Genomic DNA, 14737 nt, shown 5'->3' on the forward strand with positions numbered 1-14737 from the left:
GTCTCGAGGAGGATTCAAAATTAATGTGGAATAAGATAACGGGTGGCATGAGAAATGTGGCTAGGGAGGTAATGGGTGAGTCTAAAGGCGGTGCACCGATAGGTAAGAATACATCATGGTGGAACGAGGATGTCAAATTAGCTATTAAGGTTAAAAGAGAGTATTATAGAAATCTAAGTAAGAGTCGTGATAATGAGAATTTGGAGAAGTATATGATAGCAAAGAAGGAAGCAAAAAAAGTAATTCGAAACGTGAGGGATAAGGTATATAAGGAGGTTTATGACAAGTTGGATACCAAAGAGGGTGAGAAGGATATTTATAGGCTTGCAAAAATGAGAGATAGGAAATCGAGGGATCTGGGTATGGTTAGATGTATCAAAGATGAAACACAAAGGGTTTTAGTCGAATATGAGGAGATTAAGGAGAGATGGAAAGATTATTTTGATAAGCTTTTTAATGGAAGTCATACTCAGAATCTTGGAGACTTATTCATTCATTTTCATGAGATGAATCGTGACTTCATGTACAAGATTCAAAAGAAAGAAATTGCAGAGGCTTTGAAGAAAATGAAATCAAGAAGGGCAGTTGGCCCAGATGGTATACCTATCGAGGCTTGAAAATGCTTGGGAGAGAAAGGTTTAGAATGATTGACAAATCTTTTTAACAAGATTTGGCGGACAAATAAGATGCCTAATGAGTGGAGGAAGAGTACTTTGGTGCCTTTATATAAGAATAAGAGTGATATACAAGATTGTACAAACTATCGTGGTATAAAACTCATGAGTCATACTATAAAACTTTGGGAGAGGGTGATTGAGTATAGGTTGGGGAAGGTTGTCATGATATCGGAGAATCAATTTAGTGTTATGCCTGGAAAATCAACTATGGAAGCTATACATCTTCTTAGACAACTTATTGAGAGATATAGAGAGAGAAACAAAGATTTGCATATGGTTTTTATTGATTTGGAGAAAGCATATGATAGAGTACCTAGGGATGTTCTCTGGTGGACAATGATGAAGAAAGGTGTTTCTCTCAAGTACATTAGTATAATTAAAGATATGTACGAAGGAGTAGTAACCAATGTCCGCACTTGTGGAGGGGCGACAACCAATTTTCCTATAACGGTTGGGTTACATCAAGGATCTGCTTTAAGCCCTTTTCTATTTGCTATAGTGATGGATGAGCTTACGAAATCAATTCAAGAAATTGTGTTGTGGTGTATGTTGTTTGATGATGATATTGTTTTGATTGATGAGTCTAGAGCTGAAGTTAATGCTAAGTTAGAATTACGGAGACAGACATTGGAAGCAAGAGATTTTAAGTTGAGTAAGAGTAAGACAAAATATATGAAATGTCGGTTTAGTAAGCAACGAAGTAGGGATGAGAGTGTAGTGAAGCTTGGTGAGCAAGAAATACCGGTGGATGATTGTTTCAAATATTTGGGATCTATCATTCAAAAGTATGGAGAAATTGATGGAGATGTAAATCATAAGATAAAGGTTGGGTGGATGAAATAGAAAAGTGCAACTGGAGTGTTGTGCGATCGTAGAATGCCATTGCGGTTGAAGGAAAAGTTTTATAGGACAACTATTCAACCCGCTTTACTATATGGTACATAATGTTGGATTGCCAAGAGACATCATATTAAAAAATGAGTGTAGCTGAGATGCGTATGCTTAGATGGATGTGTGGAAATACAATAAAAGATAAGTTTCGGAACAAGGAGATACGTAAGAAGGTAGGTGTTGCATCCATTGAAAATAAGATGACAGAGAATCGTTTACTGTGGTTTGGACATATTCGGCGAAGGCCTAATGATGCTCCAGTTAGAAGGATGGAGAAATAAGAAAATATATTAGTTAAAAGAGGTCAGGGTAGGCCTAGGAAGACTTGGATGGAGATGATAGGAAAGGATGTGAATGCTTTGAACCTCACCGACGACATGGCATTTGATAGAAATGATTGGAGGAGAAGAATTCATGTGGAAGACCCAGTATGATTTTCTGTTTTGGTTCATATCGCCGACCCCAATTGTTTTGGGATGAAGGCGTAGTAGTTGTTGTTGTTGTATATTTTTTTCTTTTCTTTATTTTTTTCTTCTAAAATATAATAATGCATTGATTTCATCAACATACTCGTTTTAACCGTATAAAGTACTAGACGGCCTGCCTGAGTGCAAGCGCGAGCGTGTCTTAGCCTCCTAATACTAGATCCAATACAGAACCATCCATTAATGAATCCGATTGAACCATTACATAAAAGAATTTATTAATATATATATATATATATATATATATATATATATATATATATATATATATATATATATATATATATATATATCAAGTTTTTTATCATTGGCTTCGCCTTAATCGAATCAAGCTCTAGGAAGTCAGCCTGCGTATGCATCGACATTTAGTAGCTCCGTGAAACAAGGTTCGAGATTAAAGCATTCAAATGATAAAATACTTATGTTATTATTAGGTGAGTAAACTCAACGAAAAAATATTGACTTTTGAAATCAATTTTATAAAGTGGTTTCTTGGTTAAATCTTCAAACACATTATATTAAGAGACTACTACAATTACATATCTGATTTGACATTTACTATGCACAAAGTAACTAAAATTCAGAATTCAACTAATAAATAAATGTCCAATTAAATAGTACTTTAACAGTTCAAAAAGTATTAAAATTTAAATAAAATAATAAGCCCTTGGGATCATCAAAAACATCAGTGTGCACAACCCCCTCCAACTTCCTTCACTCGCTCTAGCCATCACATGTTTCCTGAAAAACATTTTAGTTTGAAAGAATGAGACTTTGAAAAGTCTCAGCAAAATTCACACAACTAATACAATGTACAACACATAAAGCTTGCATGATATAAGTATCTCAAAATTTACATCAACTATCAACAAAGCAAATATAAAGTTTCTACAAGCTATTCATGAATTTTAGATTTATAAGCATGTAATAACAATCTTAAATATGCTACCATCAAACTCCAAATGAAAATAAGACATATATCAATGAGCACAAATTCACTAACTTTCAAGAACAAGAATAATTTACAGTAATATAAAGTAAAGAAAAATAAAGTGCAATAAAGTAATGTGAGCAAGTAATTTATGTTTTATCTTGATTTCTCGGTCTACCGGGTATGATGTAGACCAACCCAAAATAGGCTGACTAGGTCGGGTGTTTATTACGCTATGTATTTTATTATGTCTGAGTAGCTTCTTTAGTCGTATCCCCCAAGGATGAAACCCAGAATCATGAGAAAAAACAACTGCCTCGAGAGAACTCTACTCGAGGACGTGACGCTTGTGCCACAACGATGATCATGATCACTCACTTATGCTCTCATACATTCAAATCATTGCATTATTTATATATGGATTCATAATTCTTAAAAATAATAGGTCAATTCATATTTGGCCATTCAAGCATGAAACACATGCACATACTTTCTAAGTAAATCAGTTAGATATTCATGATACATAGGTATGATATGTTCGAATTAGACAATCATAATACAATTATTTGTAACAAAACTATGTAGGCGTGTTGCGTCATTCACCTAATAAGTCAACCTGGTCATTTGTAAGCGTGATGTGTCATTCACCTATATGTTAACATAAGCGTCACAATCATAACTTTATATCAAGATCTAAAATCAATAAGAATTGATTATCATATCTGAATTCAACATATAATCATGCTAATAATCGATTTATCATAAAAATCACATAATCAAACTAATATAATTAAATAGGTCCACAAATCTCACTTGCAACATGTATAGAAACAATAAATCTTATCATTAACTCTATCACAAATATTTATCTCAGATCAAATATGATTCAAGCACTGAATTTATGAAAAGTTTAAAGAAACAACAAAACATAATCAAAGTCATTAACTCGACCTTTATGATAAGAGCTCTCATAAACCCATACCAATCAAATCGATATGACTATAATTAATATTTTAAACTTTTAATCCTTAAATCATATTAAACCTAATTAAAATATCTATGATAACATACACATTAAAGAACTCATTACAACTGGCCCATGACTAAAAACACACAAGTCTTTTTCCCAGACCCAAGCCCACATATGCCCAAACTGAAAATACTTACATATTTCTAATTACGTTCAATTATAATAATGCTTAAACAAGATGAATACACATGACTTAAACTCAGTTCATGCCATACAAACTATCAACAATTTATATCTCAATGAAATATGCCTTTTTAGAATAGATTAGAACAATATATTTGTAAAACAATATGAAAGGAGTCATATATTACACATATGATTCATATAAACATCCTAATCAGATCGTCTCACATGGGTAGCTCATTAATGTTAATGCAATATGACATAAAATCACTAATAATATGCAATACATGTCAAAAATATATCAAGATCATAAGTTTTTAACACGTTGCTAATTAAAAACAAGTATAAGTTATTGAAACAAAATCAGATATCTGGTAATCTAATTTTATAAAATCTATCGAGAATAGCAGAAGACTGAAAAAATCATGGTATTTTTATCATGGTTACCTGTACCTGTCAAGAATATAACCCAACAAACTGTTTGCAAAACAAATAAATATAAAAATAATTACAAATATTTTATAAAACCCTATTCTGACAGAGTTTCAGTCCAGAATCTATAATATGAAGGATTTTAATCAGATTAAGGTATTTTTTGATTTTTTCAAATTTTTTTTTATAAAACCCTGCTTACACGATCTGATATTAGGTAGTAAGTTTCACCCAAAATTTTTATAAAATATTTGGAATAATTTTAAACATGCTTTTATAATGTTTATCAAAGATAGGTCAAAATCATCCTGTAAACAGAGCCAGAAATTGAGGCTCTGTTAAAATAAACATATCTGCATTAATACAGATCTAAAATGAGAAAAACAAGATTCTAAATTCAAGATCAAGATTGTAGATAATCATGGTGATTTTATTTAAATTTTTTGGACTGGTATTCATAGAGTGATCAATTTTTTCCAAAACTTATCAAGAAAATTTTATCAGACATCATAACTTTAGGTTTCTCAGAAAATGATTTTGTAAAAACCCTTTTTAAGATTCTAAAACTTTTAGAATCCAATTATTTTTTATTTAATCTAACTTAATGCAGGTTAATACATGAATGACATCATAAAGAATCAAATTATGATTAGATCTAATACGAAATAACAACAAAGCCCTAATTTCACATGTTTCTCAAAATCATTTTTAGGGAAAACTCATTGTTTGTGTTTTTCGAACCAAGAAATGACTTTTTCAACCATGAAAACATAAAGAACAGATCAAGAATATATTCAAAGTTGTTAGAAATCAAAATACTTCAATCATATATGCTCCAAGGGTGTAAAAGCATCGGCTATGTAAAAAATCTTACCTGTCTATAATCGATTTTCACAGTTAGAATGAAGAAAATGGATGATTTGACTCCTATTTCACCACCACCAAACAACTAAGTGCATGTCTAATAGCTGCACAAGGGTTTTTCAGGCCTTTTAGACGTTTTGGAGGAGTGAAAAAACCAAAAACAAAACGGAAAAAAAGAAGAGAGAAAGAGAGAGAGAGAGAGAGAGAGAGAGAGAGAGAGAGAGAGAGAAATTAGCTTGTTAATCCTTCTCGTGAGGGCCTCTATTTATAGATGTATTTAGACAAGAGTCTCATCTCTAATATAAGAAGTTATTATTTATTAATTTTTTTATTCATAAAATAAAAAAATAAATTATGCAACCTAATTCATTAAATTTCAAAATTATTTAAGCTATAAAAGAAAAGTAAGGACTTCTTACCTTAGCATAGGCTCTAGTGATATGGTAACGTTTCAAGAGGCCTACAAACCGAAAGACTCAACAAAATTTGATATTTAAATAGTCAATTTGACAGCCCTCGAAACGTAGATCATCATGGTGGTCTTAAATTTAATCATACACATATGGATTGGTAAGAAAAGTTAGTCGATGTCAAAAAATGTTAATTTTCGATATATAATTAGGCATGAACTTCGATCGATGATAAAATGATCAAATCAACACCAATTTGGGCATGTAGATAGTCGATTTTGATGCCCTTCAAGGTTAAATCCAATTTAATAGGTGAGCCACTGATCAGGAAAAATTTTTGTTGAAACAATAATAATATTCTTTGGAGCGTTTGATGCCATGGGTCAAATCCAATAAGATTGGATCTAAATCCAAAATCGATAATTTAAAAATATACAAATCATTTACTTTCTTGTTTAGTCCACATATTTTAGTTTTTTCAATTATCCTTGAAATATTTTTCATAACTTGAGACAAAGGTTTATAATTAATCAAAATCAAGAAAATCAAGAATATCAAAAAAATCTAGAAAATCAAGAATTCATGATTATAGTCATGAATGCACTGATAATTCACCATTTATTCATTTTAATTATCAAGAAAAAATCTTGGGCTTTACATGTCCTCACCTTCACTATATAGACTCCAAACAACCTATTATATATATCTCGTAAATAACAATTACAACTTACATCATCCTCATGTAGTTGATCTATTATGCAAGCAATTTTGTATCATTCCTCTTCCAATGATATTTGCTTTTCTACACTCTTTTACAATGCTTTAGGTTGGATTGTTCATCCATGTCAGACTCACTTCACATGCACAAACGAGAAAATTGATGGATTGTAGGCTATTGTTCATGTGAGCTGATGTCAATGTGCTCCCGCCTCCAAATCTATCAATATAGTAACATTGATAAATATCATTTTTCATACAATTCATGAAATTTAAAACATAAACAGTTGGTAAACATACCTTTATAAACAAAATTATGCCGCAAAGTTCCTTTAGACCTTTATGTACTGCAACAAGTTATGCATAGACGTGTATAAGAGAAGCGCCCCCCCTCCCATGCATACTCTTAAACCTTGTCCAAGTTAATAAGGAACTATAAATATACTGCAGTGATGTGGCCACCAGTGGCATCTCCAAATAAGCAGGATTGAAAGAAATACATGAGGAATGCCTAATGCTCCTTGTCTATATTTGGTCCTAGAGCTTGAACTATTTTTTTTCTTCTCATGGTATATATCTACAACCATCTCAGTGTGATTCTCTTTCCTTTAATTGTCATCTTTGTTGCTCCCAAATACTGCTACACCAACTTTTTCACATCCACCAGCCTACTTCTAGAGACGAGTCTACCATGACACTAAAAAGCCATAATGTGCACTATATCCTCCAAAGTTACGGTGTTCTAAAAATTTGGAAACTAAAATTGTTTTTTGCATTCCATCTATTAGCCATTGCATCTACTTTGGTGTGCTTAAATCTCTGTGGCTTAACCTCTAAAAACTTTCTGAAGTACATCACATCAAGTCATGCCTTCTAAAACTCGACAAGTGATATATACCACTCATGAATCAAATACTAACTCCAACGCATTTGTAAGAACCACAATGGCTGTAAAAATAACAATGTTTAACATAATTAGTTAGATAATTATACAATAAAGTACTCAATAGGAAGCATTTTTTATAAACTTATTATTCTTTTCTCTCAAATGCATTTCAACCTAGATGGTTCGGGGACAAGTGTCATGACATTCTTAACATCTTTCTCTACCTTATGTGAAAATACACTCTCCTCTGTTGTATGCTCCTCTCTTCTATGCATTGTTGGTGATTCATCCCCCTTAGGTGATTAGTGGATCACCACTTGTATGTACTCTTGTATGCATTAATATTCATTCATCTTGTACTTCTTCACTGCCTCAATATCCTCTATTATCGCATGTGCGAATGCCATGAGGGTACCTGACATCCATGGTTTGCTTATGCAGACTTTCCCTTATCGACATGCTCTGTTATAGGTGTCAAATATATATTGTAGCCAATTATCACCAGCATGGAGACCACCTGGAGTTGGTGGGCTCAAAGTAGCACCAATTGTACTATAAATAGTCCTAGTGTCAGAGGATAAATTGTTTCACTCTTTATAACTATTCACCCCCAAATCCACTAGTGGACTCAAATTGAAAGTGGCTTCAGGATAAATAGTCATATCACCCAGATTTGTTGAGTTCAAATTCACTATGGTAGAAGTGTCCACATCAAATACTTGCTCATATAGCTTGACACTTTTTCTTTGTCCATCTTCTTTACTATCATTTTCAACTCGTTTTGCAAATATGTTATAATCCAAATTTTTATTTATTTCATCTTGATAATCATGACATGGAAGCCTAAAACAGTCTTCATCCAACTTCACTGCACCAAATGCTGAGTCTTTGAAAGAGTAGATCATACTAGCAACCACTTGCACACAAAAATATAAGGTATTGCCAAATGAATAAATGAAAGTCCATTATTTAACCAGCAAGTATTAAAATCATTCTAATTATTGTTATTGTCTATGGTTGGGATATTAGACAACTTGATGTAAAAAATGCCTTTCTCTATAGAAAGTTGAGTGAAATTGTTATTATGTAGCAACCCCTCGGTTTTGAAGATCCAACTTTTCTAAAACATGTTTGCAAACTAAGAAAAGCCTCGTATGGATTAAAGCAAGACACCCGAGCTTGTTTTGAGCGGTTAAATATTTTCTTATTTGACTTCGTGTTCAAAACCAGTTTTATGTATCCTTTAATGTTTATATATTCTTAAAGTCAATTTTTTCTTATATTAATAGTGTATGTTGATGACATGGTGCTTACTAGCAACAACCAAAAATTCATTGAAGGCTTTATTTAAAAGCTGAAGCAAGAGTTTCATATTAAGGACCTAGGGAAGCTCCATTACTTTCCAGGAATTGAAGTTGAGCACACCAAGGATTATTTTTGTGTTAAGTCAAATATGCAAAAGAGCTTCTTGAATGAGCTCAAATGTGTGTGTACACCCATAAGTACATACATGGTTGCTAAACTAAGAAGTATAAAAGGGGAAGAAGGTCAATTTGAGGATTTTACATATTATCAGATTGTGGTTGGGGCACTCTAATATCTAACCATAACCATCCTGAGATATCTTTTTCGGTAAACTATGTTAGTCAATTTATGCACAATCAAACAAATGAACACTATCAAATTGTAAAGAGGATTCTTTGGTATGTTAAAGCAACTATAGACTTTGGAATAAGAATTTTGGCCCAACTAGGACCTCTATGCATTTTGCATTGCGGTTTGGGTTGAATGTTCAACTACCATAAGGTCAACCACCAGGTTTTGTACATTTCTTGGAGGGAATTGCATATCGTGAACTGTAAAGAAATAGAACACAATAGCCGGATCAAGGGTTGAAGCATAGTATCATGCCATGGCTTCCACTATGACAGAGCTAAGTTGTATATTATTTGTTCTTAAAAAAATTGGAGTTATGGTTAAAAATCCGCCAATTATAAACTATGACAACATCAACTCCCTTCACATGATAGTCAATCCTATATTTTACAATCATTCTAAACATATTCAAATTAATTTTAATTATGTTAGGAAAACAATAGCTTATCATAATCTGGTTACCAAATTTGTAACATCAGAGTGCCAGCTTGAAGACATTTTCACAGAATCCTTGGGTAGAAGTCAGTTTGAGGCTCTTAGGAACAAACTTAGCCTTTGTAGTAGATTGAGTTTAAGGTGTAGTGAAAGCAGGTATAACATAGTTACTAGTCAAGCCAACTCGGCCAACACAATCAACAATACAACAAGGCAGCATTTGGTGACATGGCTGGGAAATTTGAATTTTAAAGGAGATAAAGATAAGCCTAACTCGTCTAGATTCAAGGAGAACCAAAAGACGAGTATAAGGAAGGGTCACAACTATCATTGCTGGCTTATCTCCTCACAACTTGCCTTTCATTTTTTGTATGGGATTTTTGCTATTTTCATGGGATTATTATCTTCATTCTTTGTGTCATTTTCATGGCTGATCTAGTTTTTATCTGTTACATATATATTTGCTTGACACCATGAATAAAGTGAGTGTGTGAGGAGTTGATATGTGGATGTAGGTTCTTGCAAACCAAACTAAGTAAAATTAAGTTGCCTCTTGTTCTCTTATTGTCCTTATCATATTTGATCTGTATCATTATAGTCACATTTAAGATATGTTTTATTTGGTCATAGTGGGGATAACCAATCACAACTCAGAAAGTAGAAGCTATGATTATTGGTCATAGGGTCAGCTTGTGGCCAACTTTTCACAAGATCCAAGGCAAAAACAATCATAGTTGGCATTCACAATCATAACTTGCATTTTTCTCATGTTACACTAACCTTGAGAAAGTGTTATGATTGAGATTTATAATCACAAGATCTTCAGAAAATCTAAGAATCATAGGGCATTGCAATTAGTCTTGTCAATCTTGTAGATGCAACAATAACTTGATTAGTAAAGGTGTGTTTGAAAGCTTCTGATCTAAAATCTAATCATCTAAGGTTGTGTGGGGCTTGCCGCTATCAGTGTGAATCTCAAGTCAAAATCCAAGGCTAATCAAAAGAGGGAGTTGAGATCCTTTAGTTTTTTTTTTATACTAATATAAAAGAGATAAAAGTCAAATCCTTAGATTTGAGAACCAAGGAGAGGAGGTCAGTATCATATCCTTGGATTTTGATTATAAGGATCTCACTTACATTTGCGATCTTGAAGCTTGCAAACACAACCTTATTGTGGGTGTTCCTTCTTTAACAATCAAGTTTTTCATCGATCGGACTTTACACATTGGATTTTTATCATTCATTTAGTGAATGACATGTTTTGTATTATGAATTTTTTATGTTTAGGTGTATTTTTTAAGTGCTAAAAATAAACAGCCCATAGTACTTTATACTGTAAAGTTTTAAATGCATTGTGAGCCATCGATTTTTCATGTTTTAAAAAACATGCCTATGTCATAAAGTCTTCATGTAAAGCATATTTTTTACTAAATAAATTATAAAGAATAAATATATGAGGTCTGATCGATGAGATTCTCAAGCATTGGAGGAGAGTCATCTGATCATCTTTGGTTATAGATTTTGGACCTTCCTTTGGTTAGATGGTCTCCCTTCCTTATATATACATACATACATACATACATATATATATAAAGCAAATAACAATTATATTAAAATTCAAACTTGGTGAATACACTGAATCTAGGACAAGCGCCCAAAAGACATTCCATTGACGAAGCTTGGCTTGTAACTCTCGATGGCAGCTTCTACATCCATAGGTGCTTCAGCTCCTCTAGCAACTTGCCCAACCCCAACAGCATAGAGAAATCACCACTATTTTGTTATAGGCTGAGAGATGTCATGTGAACATAGACATGAGTCAAGGTATATTTTGTTGCATTCAAATGTGATTTGGAATCTTATACAAACAAGAGAGTGAATCCCCTTCGTCTTATTAAGATGCTTTAGTTTCAAGCCCACACACGTCTCTAGGAGAGTCTTCTCCTATTGTTGAGTCCCACTCTATGGATCCTATTATTTTCTCACTAGATCTTCAACCTGCCCCAATCTGAACCCATCACAAGATTACCCTGTGTGGATACCCAAAAGGTGATATTGATGGTGCGAAATATCACCAACAATCTAAAAAGCACAAACAAGATGATGTATACAAAATTAAGGATAAACACACTCTAAATAAAATAAAATAAAATAAAATAAAAAGATGAAAGTGAAGTCACCATGGGCTCAGGTAGCCCTCCTAAGATGTTGACTTTGATGAGTGATGAATTCAACAGTACATCCACAGTACACGAGCTTAAGGAGGTTCAAATCCAAAAAAATGGATCCTAAGATAGGTGATCTACACCTATATTTGGTAAGTAGGTTAGTCAAAGTGAGGGTATTGGGCTAGGTTAAGCTCTCATAGCTACAACACTCAAACACTCTGAATCTAGATGTTGAACTAGGAAGCCTACACCTCTATTTTATAAATTGTTTTTATGGATTTGAAACTTAGCCTTATGGATTTAGGATTCAAATATTTGGCATGACCTTATTGGTTGGAGGTTTGAAGGTCGCTTTCTGATTTACCAAAGTTACCTTGCTTAGTCGCTAAGGTTCCTTGGATAAGAAGATAAACATATGGGTTTTTTAGGTTCTTGAATAGGGGTAAGGTTCATTGTATGGAGTTTTCAAGAGTTTAGGATATAAGAGGTTTCTAAAAGTTTATTCTCATTCTACATGTGAATCTGGACCAAATGAGTTAAATCACTTGCTAACAATACACTATGCTAATTAGGGGTGGCAATCGGGTCGGGTTGGCGGGTCAGCATACCTCAACCCGAACCGACCCGTTTATTAAACGGGTCAGCTGTGGCAAACACGAACCCGACCCGTTTAATAAACGGGTAACCCGACACGACCCGCCAACCCATTTAATAAATGGGTTGGGTCGGGTAAACGGGTTTTCAGGTTGGTGGGTCGGGTTGGCGGGTTGACGGATCGGGTTGGCAGGTAGGCAGGTTGGCGGGTCGGGTTGGCGGGTTGACAGGTCGGGCAGACGGGTTGGCAGGTCGGGTTGGCGGGTTGACGGGTCGGGCAGACGGGTTGGCGGGTTGGCGGGTTGACCCACCCGCCTAACCCGTTTATTAAACGGGTCAGGCGGGTTGGCATACCCCCAACCCGAACCCGACCTGTTTAATAAACGGGTTACACGGGTCGACCCGTTTATTAAACGGGTTGGCTTAAGCCCAACCCGAACCCGCCTAAGAGGCGGGTTGGCGGGTCGTGTCAGAAATTGCCACCCCTAATGCTAATGACACATAGTGCTAACGATGCTATTGAAGTGCTAACAACACTCTAAAATGCTAATAACACATAAGGGTTTTTCTAATGACAATTCATGATTTTTTGGACACTACTAAGATTACTTCAAAGAGCTGCTAATGACACAGAACTAATGATAATCCAATTTCTAATGATAATTTAAGAATTGTCATTAGTAGACAGGTTAAACTACATCAACAGATTAGCTTGTTTCAGCCACAACTTCCTATCCGAATGTCAGGTTGAAGTGATTTTTGATACGTTAGAACGCTAGCATCCTCTGCTTTAATTCATTTTTAAGTTCACACCAAAATATATCGTTTTGGTGGTAAGAAATTTATTCAAAATGGACCCTACTTAAAAAATAAGATTTTTACTATGCATGTCACCTTGTTTTACTCATAACTCCGGATTGGAATATCATATTTTCCTCATTTTTTCTTGTTTTAAAGTTGAAATCCTTTAGTTTAATTCATGTTTTGGACAAAAATCTTTAGAATATTATTTTGAAGGCCAAAAATAAAGTTTACATAATAATAAGCCTGAAATGGGCTGAAGACACTGGGTTTTGATGTGCGACTCTAGCATGAAATGATTTGGTTAAAATTGGGGTGTCTACACCCTGGTTTATGGATAAAACCCTAAACCCTAAAACTTACCTCTCTACCAGATACCCTATACCTCTTGTTCTTCTCACTAGCCTCTCCCAAGACTAGGAACCTACATCTTTTACCATTGCTAATAAAGACCCAAACTAGAGGAAAGCTACATCCAATGAATTCAATGCACTCATTCATAATGTGATCTATGTCTTAGTTCTGCCTCAATCCAACCATCATGCCTTTAGGTATAAATGGATCTACAAAGTCAAAAGATAGGTTGATGGTAGTTTAGAATGGTACAAAGTCAAACTAGTGGCCAAGGGGTACAACCAATAGGAGGGTATAGACTACTTGGAGACTTTCACTCTTATCATCAAACTTACCACTATCTGTATTGTTCTTCCCTTGTCAGTTGGGAATAATTGGCTGGTCTGCCAACTGAATGTCCACAATACTTTCCAACTGAATGTTCACAATACTTTCTTACATGGAATTTTACATGAGAAAGTGTTCATGTCTCAACCACCAGGATTTCAAGATCCTCGCAATCACAATCTTTTGTGTAAGCTTCAAAGAGCTTTATATTGTCTAAAGCAGGCCTGCAGGACTAGTTTCATCGCATTAATAATTTTTTTCTCAGAATGGGTTCTTGAAGCTCCAAAGTGGATATATCTTTATTTGTCTACCCTACATCAAACTTAGTTATTTTTGTTTTGATATATGTTGATGGCATTATAGTAATAAGAAATTTTATGAGTTTGCCATTAAAGATCCGGGTCCACTTAATTTTTTCTTGGTATTGAAGTTATACTAGCAAACTCATGGGTTCTATTGTGTCAGCGTAAATATATTTTGGATTTGTTGAAATGGACCAATATGGATGGATCTAAACCCATTAGTACACATATGGCAGTCAATCCATCTTGGAGACAACTCATTCTGGATCTACTTTTGAAGATCCAACACTATATCGTAGCATTGTTGGAGCACTTCAATACATTAATCTTACTAGACCTGATGTGTGTTATTCTGTTTTTAAATTATTAACACACCAAGATTTTCCCTAGAAAAACAGATTTCAATTGCCAAGAAAAACTCTTAAGATTTGTGAATCTGGTTTAAGATATGAACCCTCCACCAAACTAAAAGCTTCTCAAACTTGACTCAAACCGGTTGGGCTGGTTGGTGTAATGAGAAGTATTTTGATACCTAGAGTGTTGGTTACAAGCTAGCCTGCCACAAGCTAGTGACAGATATTGGTCTCTGCTATCTTTCGGCCAGGCAAATCTTGCGATAGTATAGGTTTATTTTATAAATCTTGAGAAAATCTT

The sequence above is a fragment of the Nuphar pumila genome, chromosome 10 (assembly GCF_984573655.1).
Source record: "Nuphar pumila chromosome 10, dmNupPumi1.hap1.1, whole genome shotgun sequence".
In the NCBI taxonomy this organism is placed as follows: domain Eukaryota; kingdom Viridiplantae; phylum Streptophyta; class Magnoliopsida; order Nymphaeales; family Nymphaeaceae; genus Nuphar; species Nuphar pumila.